The sequence below is a fragment of the Alligator mississippiensis genome, chromosome 6 (assembly GCF_030867095.1).
Source record: "Alligator mississippiensis isolate rAllMis1 chromosome 6, rAllMis1, whole genome shotgun sequence".
NCBI lineage: Eukaryota > Metazoa > Chordata > Crocodylia > Alligatoridae > Alligator > Alligator mississippiensis.
This window is the reverse complement of record NC_081829.1, coordinates 92,497,792-92,506,430: the sequence shown is the minus strand read 5'-3', so window position 1 is coordinate 92,506,430 and position 8,639 is coordinate 92,497,792. Positions and strand designations below refer to the sequence as shown.

Sequence of the window (8,639 nt, the reverse complement as noted above, 5' to 3'; positions counted from 1 at the left end):
TCCTGGCTTGGACAAAGTGAGCACCACATATGCTGGATCTGGCATACAGGGATCCATAGGCCTGACTTAGCCCATGGTCAAGCCACACACTATTCATCCAGCCTATGGAGCCAGATGAGCTTGACACCGCTGATTTAAGGCAATATATGACATAAGTTGCTGGATCAGCTCTTTGGGGATAGCCCTGGCCCAGCCACTGCAAGGAAGTTAAACACATCTCTTCTGCTTCCTAAAGCGATGACAATCCTACTGGAAATCTAAAACCTGTTCACACCACCGGCTCCCTCAGCTAACCGCATAACCCATGCGGCTGGTGTCTGCTGTCATACGCCGCAACATTTTAAACATAAAGCATCTGCAAACAGCTCACCTGAGAGGACAATGAAAAGGAAGGAGATCAGACCACTCATTGATGTAATTAGTTAAACATTAATAGGCTGCGCTAACTATATACTGATTTTTCTGTCATCTAACACAATAGATGCCTGTAGGAGGTTGAAGTGACTGACAATTTCCACATTCCTGTGGCTCACTCACTTATTTTTGGCCTCAGAAATTTTTCAAAACTCCCCAGGTTTGAACTGTGACCTTTCTGCCACTGCGTTGTGATTCACCTGGAAGGAAGTCACAGTTTTGAGGAACAATCATTTCACACAGCAGTGAAAACAATGCAAGAGGAGATGTCTCAAAATGCATGGGCTCGTGTCGTCATTGAGATAAAAATAGTCCCATAGCCCAGGGTCCAGAACTGCCCTGTTCCTCTGACTAAGAACAGCATCTGACTGATCTGCAGGGATCCAGGTTTTCTGTTTCCCATGGGAAAACAGAGAAAATCATGGATTTCCCTATTTTATCAGAGCCCACAGCAGGCAGGCAGCAGTGGGGGAGCTGGCTCCACGCTCCTTCTACTGCAGCAGCCGCTGCCTTGTGTTGGGGGCTGCAGACCTGGGACCCTAGCCCCATAGCCCTGGCAGCTGGGGGCCTCCTCCAGCAGGGCTGGGGTGCAGGGGCATGAGCAGGGTTGGAGGGGCTGTGGCAGGGAGTGAGGGGCACCAGTTGGGCCAGGGGGGCTGTGGAAAGCCTTTAATTTTAATAATGGATTTTGGGGGGAGGTTATCAGAGAATCTGTGATTTTTTTTATCAGGGAAAACCAGGATCCCTGCTGATCTGAGATGGGATGCCTTACACACAGGCTCGATAGTTTCCAGCCACTGGATGGACTTCGTACTGTGTAGATGGCTAAATCCATCCCCGTCTGTGGCTCTTGATTAACAATGCAGTGCCAGACCCAGACTCTTCAAAGTGACAATGATTTTAGGTGCCCCAAATTTGGATTGCTCACCTGAGACATGTGAAAAGGGCTTGGTTTGCAGAAGGTGGGTGCTCCACGCATTCTGAAAATCTAGCCCCTTTCAAGGTGATCCAAACTGTTGCACAGAAGCCTCTGGTCTCTTCTGAAAAGCTTTCATCTCTATTTAGGGTTATATTCTTCAAGCCTTCTCTGCTCCATCTGTCTGGCTCCCCTACTTAGTCCCCTGCAGGTATTGAACTAGCAGTGCTGACTCTGGCATCATTATCTACAGTCGCCAGTTTAAAAGGTAGGCAGGAAAGAGCCAGACCATCCCAGGAAAAGGACAGACTATCTTTTCTAACTGTCAGGTCCCAAAGGAAAAGCAATTGATACACAGGTAAATACACCTAATTATTAAAGGGCTAGCTCCTCATCCCAGGCAGTCTAGATGTACCACCCAAGTTGCTTAAAAGGAATTAAGACCTGCTCTAAAAGGACATCTGAAAACCACTTTACAATACAAGAATCCTCTACCAACCAGGCCAGCTTTTTGGCACATGCTCCCTCCCTTTCCATGCAAGAGTATTTTTGGACAGGGCAGAGCAGGAGCACTGCTACAGCATGCTGCCTTCCATACAACCAGGTGCAGTGGTAAGTTTAAGGGCAGTAGCCTAAAACTTGGAAAACCTACGTTTCTGCTACAGACTTTCTCTGCGACCTGGGAAAAGTCTTTATAGACAACTCAGCAGCCTAAAGTCATTGCACTGCTCTACACAGGCTGCCTTCTACACTGGAAGCATTATAGCCTTAGCTATGTGGACGAGCTAATTAGGTTAGGGTGGGGGTAATTGTCACTGCCACTCAACAGGGCTAATTAGCCTGCTCCAAATGCTCCAATTCCAGAGCAATGTATTTGAGGGTGCAACTCCCATGGATGGTAAATTTACTGCATTATAGCCACGGAACCTGTGTGCCTCAGGTCCCCATCTGCACACTATGATAGTGCTTAGATGGGTGTTGTTAAGATACATGCATTAAAGACAACGAAGCATGCAGGTACTCAGGAAATGGGGGTCATATAAACACCTGCAATATTGTCCAAATAATCATTTAGTTCATATGGATTACAGTAATCCTGAGGCTGTTCCAGCTTGTTGGAGGGGGCATTTTGGCCAGCTCTGGGTCTGAGGGAGGTAAAAAGATGATTAGACCCACCTGTGCCTCCCAACTCCGGCTGCACTGACTGACTTAGCTGAGCCAAAGTTTGATCAGAGACTTCATATCAATTCATCTATGGGCAAGTATTTCTCCATCTTGCTCCTGTATTATACAATGACACAGACAAAGAAAAAAAGGACTGAGATTCATCAGCACCTGTCTCCTGAAATGGATGAGAAATCAGTATGCCCACATGATGCTAACAGACCATCAGTGGGACCTGCCCTAGAGAATAATGGCTTTATCCTTAGTAACCCTGCAGAAAACACATTCATGACTGCAAACAGGGCATCCTCTTCTTTGTATGAGGAATGAGTTACCCAGGATATGAGCCTCCTTCCATTTAGAGAGAGCAGTACCACTAATATCTAAGGTATTATTTCCGGTCGGGAATTCTGCCATTGTGTCAGAGCCTTCTGTTGGCCAAAGTATAGTCAGGTAAATGCACACAGCCATTACTTCTGCCTCTGGCAGCACAGGGGAGGTGTCCCAAGCCAGTCTAGGGCCATAACTACAAAACCATCGTTCTTCTGCTTTCAGTATCTGACAAATATACTCCTTTTTACTTGCTGAGGTTTTTTTTTTTCCCAAGGAATAGCAGCCATCCCACGCGTACGTCATTCTATACCAGCACAATTCCCTTTTGCGCAGTGTTATTTTGGCCAGATAATCCCTGCATGAAACTTGGAATATATGACCGACCCTGTTCCTAGAAATGCCACTGGAATGTCAAACAGTGCCTTTGGACCTTCATCTCATTCTAATTTATTGCACCATTTTGGGAAACTGAGAAACTGGCTGAGGTTAATGAGAATCTGCATGTTATTTCCTTTAAAAAAAATGTAATAAAAAATTCACCTCTGTACTCTTCAGTTATGAAGAGAGTCATCAGCCTGGAATTATTCATTACCTTCTATGACTTGCTGGCACAAATCTCCCAATATGATATCATGTTAGGGCCAGAGCCTCAATAGATATAAAACCATGTTGATACATTGAAGTCAATGTACCTATATAAATTATACCAGCTAAGGGTCTGGCCTGTTTGGGACCTCTCATTCATAGTTTCATAGTAGCTAGGGTCAGGAGGGACCTGAACAGATCATCTAGCCTGACCCCCTGCCACAGGCAGGAATGAATGCTGGGTTCACAATACCCCTAGGATGCCTGGATGATTTTGAGAGTCAGCTACAGTTGATCTCTCTGTAATACTTGAGGGCTAGTCCTAAAGGTGGAAAGTAAAAAGCTTAAGCAATCCATTTTAGCATTTAAATACTCTCATTAGAAATCTCACTAATTGCTTATATTACATTTCCATTTTTTAAAATTATATCATATTATGTTGTAGTAATAGCTCCATTCCTAGCTAGGGAGCAGAATCCTAGCATTGCATAGCACAAATGCAGACAGTCCTCATTCCAAAGAGTTTGCAATCTAAGGGGCAGCTATTTATTCTTAGACTCTTCTTGAACAAAGATGATGAACTACATGGATATGGTTCAAAGTTTAAGCATAAAAGATTCTTCCTGGATAGAGGTACAAACCTTAGACTACCCCGCTCAATCCAGCTTCTTTCCTCAGTCGTGACCATGGTATGGAGATGGGATACTAAGCCCCTGAAAACAAAGTGACAAAGTCAGGTTCACAGTTCCACAATGCACAACAGTGCAGATTACCCTCCAGTGAACTGATGGCCATTTGGAGACGTGTACAAAGAGTGCAGCAGAGAGAAGAAAAACTGTACTTCAAGGCTGAAGCAAGCATGGATTTCACCCAACACACTGTGCTTGCCATGCACAGATGGACCCAGATGCTGTCTGCAGCCAAGAAAAGGGCTGCAACTCCTCAAAAGCAGAACAGCTGTCAAAACACAAGAACATCATTTTCATGGAATCAAACCAACCAATTCAATTTAACATGCACCAAGAGAAAATGCATGGTAATATTTTGTTATGTACCAAGAGAAAATACTCTGTTAACAGGGTAGTTGTATGCAGCTGGTAAGAAAAAGTCTGGTGGCACCACTAATATTGATTAGATATGAATATACTGCTAAAGCAAGTACTAAATGATGGTGCAGTACCAAATGTGCAGTCAGAGGCAGGTGCAGACGCACCCATGTAGGCGTGCCCACTATAACAAGATGACTTTCATTTCTTTTAAGGTGAAACTTACTATATGTCGGATCCCAGCTTCAGACATTTTCCATGTTAAAGGATGTTCATGTTCCTAAACAACAGCGCTTTTGCGTAAGTGTCCAAGACATGCTCCTTCCGATGTGTTTTTAGGGAGAGCACGTATCAATCATGTTTATTTCGATAATGCATAGGGACCAACCGAGAGCGGATCCTCTTTGTGCTAGGCATCGTACAAGCAAGGAGTCACAGGCGGTCCCTGCCCTGAAGAGATCAGTCTAAGCAGATAAGATGGATAAAGAGCAGATGGCATAAGAAAGCAGTGCCTTTATGTTCTGTACAACAGGATACTTCCAAAATCTCCCGAGTCAGAGCAGTTAGACAGCATTGTGTGCAGTTGTAAGAAGAGACAGACAGAGAAAGAATAAGAATTTTTTAAATCCCAACACAATATCTTGGACATGTAAATGTTAGCAGGATTATCAGTGGGAATATTTGTAGCACACCTGAAAGCCAAGACCTGGGATATAAACCTTTGTACTGCAAACCCAGTGGAAAATTAGCATGCCCACCTTTGTTTGCTTATTAGGCTATTACTGAACTCATAATCACTTAGGGGGTCATAGGAAAATTGTTTCTGCAACAAAGCCATGTTATGCCTGGTTCTCACTGAGGGACAGCAGCTGTAGCCCTGGAAAGGTGCTTTTGAACTACAATCATGGACAGACACCGGCAGATCCAAGAGAGTTGTGTTCATTGGGAGCTGGGAACCTGATCCTACCACACTTGGCTTCATTAGCAGCGAAGCCAGATATGTAAAGACTAGTGGGGATGGAGAAGGCAAGTGTGGGCCTGTTCTAAAAAGGCGATTTTGCCGAACAAAGTGCTGATCAGGACTTTGCTGAGAGGACAAATGTAGTGGAGGTGACATGCAGAAGCAGGCACTCTGTAAAAAGAGTTCCTCTGAAGATTTCCCTAGGTTATTGTGCTGTTTGAAAGAGACTTTTCATTGCTGAATCACAAGAATCATCCTCAGAGATGCTTCATCTCAACACCTAGATTAGCAACTAGGTCAGAAAAGTTAAGGACCGAAATGCGATGGATTCCAAACTAAACCAGGCGTGTTGGTGAAGTTGGCACTGTGACCCGTTCTGGAGCTCTAAAGCAGTCTTCAGCTCCCAGGACTGCCAATCTCATGCCATATTAAGTTACAAATCCAGTTTAAGATGAGAAAGAAAAAGTGTTTCCATGTCATTAAACATGTCACTCATACATTGGAATTTCCAGACCAAGGATTTATACCTTTCCCTGGCGAGCAAACTTTACATAAATGTTCAGGAAAAGAATACGAATTTGTGCTACTTCATTTGTCATCTTGGAAATCTGCCTGATTTGCAGCTATATCCCAACAGAAATACGTTGCTGCTTGGTATGGAAACTTCTGCAGGGCTGCCCTCTACTGGATGCTAAAAGCCGGTATTGTCCTGTGCCGCAGAGCAGTGATTCGTAACCAACCTGCTGCGGCACTTGGAGTGCTATGAGATTGTCACCAGAGCGCTGGGGGAGCCACTCCGCATTAGCTTTGTTACGCGTGCAAACACCCACATGTGAATCTCCATGAAAATCCAGAAATTTCAAATAATAAGCCAAAAACACTGACCTGTTGCAGTCTTTCTGAGTCATTTGCAAGAGAAAAACTGCTCTATTTTTTTTCCATCATCAAAAAACAGGTGAAAGCTAAGAGCTGGGATTTTCTAAGGCGTGCCTTGAGTCTAACAAGCAGTGCCTTGAGTCTACAAACACCAAGAAACACTGCCGCAGAGAGACTTGTGCTATATTCTGAAACATGACAGAGAATATTTGGATGTAATACAGACTCCTTCTATATACAACAGCTGGCTTATTCTAGCTGAAAACCAATCAGATTGATTTACTAGGTATAGCATCACAAAGGGCCAAAATCACTACTGCAATCAGCAGGTGCCGCTGTACTGAATGTGAATGGCATACGAATATGCATTGAATATGTAAAAGCTTTAGTCACTGTGAATTTGGCCCAGACAGTACCTCTGTCTGCATTTTTTTTAACTGGATGAACTAAATTTACCATTCCTATGAAAAGCAGGTACAACTCTATCAAAGTGAGTCTGGTTGCTCCCACTTATTCTAGCAATGAGTTTGCCTACAAGTACAGTTGGTATACTTCCTTTGAAATCTGGTGAGGATCTTTGTTTCTGTAAAACGTTGCTAGGCTGAAGATGGTGGCAACATCAACCAGGCAAAAAATAATGTTTATGCAATAAATTCAAACTCAGCTTCTGTTCATGAAGATGATTTCTTGCAATTAATATTTTACAGACTTCTCTTCTACTTTCTAGAGAAATGTGTTTGCTATGTGCATATTTTGGAGGGTGAGATAGAGATCATTATTTAATATTTCTATTTCAGGATCACACAGGAGCCTCCTCATCCTGACCTATGTACAGGGAGACACCTAGGGAGACATAGGTCCAATACAGAAGACATCTCTGGTGCAATGGGGATGCTGAAGATAAAAGGAAATGAGTGACAGCCCCCCGAAGAACAGCAATCCAAAGTTGCTATAGGGTTCTTTCCTTTGGATTGTCTCTTTGAGTAACATCATTGAACATTTGTCTTTTGTGGCTAAGATGCCTTTTCCAGTTTTGTGGATATATCAGTTTTCAAGTGAGATCTTTCATCCCCACATTACAAAATTGCAGAAAAGAGGGCTCAAAGAGCCATCCCAAAAGGTGTTTAGTGCTCCACCTGGCACTACAACACAATGAGTATCCTAGGTCATTGCTGACACAAGCTTGTGCAACCTGCTCTTAAAAAACAGTGAAGGAGATTCAACCACCCTGGGAATCTTGCACTGGTGCTTAGCTATCCTTATAGCTAAGAAGTTCTTCCTTGTATCAAACCTCAATCTTTGCTGCAAATTAGGGAGATTTCTTCTTGTCCTGCCCCCAGTGGTCATGGAGAACAATTGGTCATCATCCTCTTCCCTTTCTCTTAACCGTTCCCGTTTTAGAAGACTGTTATCATGTAATCTTAATCTTCTCCCTTTAGAGACTAAAAATATCCAGTGCCTTCAACCTATGTTCAAACCTTTCCTGAAAAAGGCCATGTGCCATTGAACTGCAGCACAAAGTACATCCTTTTTCCAGTTATGGAGGAAAGAAGGAGGTAGAGATAGTGTTAAAGTAATTTCCTGCCATTCCATGGAGCAAACATTCCTAAAGGGAGACATACAAGTAGGGATGATATGAGCCATATATGGTTGTCATTGGGAAAGCCACCGCAATGGAATCTGCACACATCATTTCTGGTGAAGCAGAAAATGAACAACGCGCTGTGCAACTCTCAGTTATGGACTATTATGGCAATAATGTTGCTTGTATGACAAAAATGCACTTTTGGTAGATTTGCCCAGCCAACGAGCATTTGATTGTATTTCAGAGAACTTGAACTTTATTTCTATACCTTTGCAAATAATCATCAAGGAGCTACCAAGTGATTTAGCAAGTGTTGCTTGCTTTTATGTCAGTTTGTACATAGTTTATACACAGATTGTTACATAACAGCTGATTTTATTTTTCATACGGATTGTCTTCTAAACATAAAACATAGAGGTGATATCGATATAATAAGCTGCAGACGCCTGTGTCAAATTGCTCATGATAAGTAAATGTACTGCATCCCTATGACTCTGATCATATTTCTCCAACTGCATCATCTGACCCTAATTTAGTTCCTACCCTCCCACCCCAGCACTAACTGTAATATTCCAGATTATGCTATAGCTTTAAACATCCCCACCCCCAAGTGACTCGCCACATCAATCCCCCAATGTGAAACTTCCCCCGTTGTTATACCAGCCCAAGATCCTGGATAAGCAAGTTGCAACCCTAAGCTAATAGCTGGCTACAACTCAGTATTCAGTATCTCATGGTGCCTGTGAGCTACAAAGGAGT

The 8,639-nt window shown here is 43.3% G+C and overlaps 1 long non-coding RNA gene across 1 annotated transcript; it reads left to right on the top strand.

The window, feature by feature from the left end:
• The first annotated feature begins 4,464 nt into the window (after positions 1-4,464).
• LOC132251222 (uncharacterized) lies at positions 4,465-8,369 on the top strand. The gene is made up of 2 exons (XR_009463138.1): positions 4,465-4,758; positions 7,093-8,369. It is a non-coding gene; the product is annotated as an uncharacterized LOC132251222 (long non-coding RNA).
• Positions 8,370-8,639: the final 270 nt, after the last annotated feature.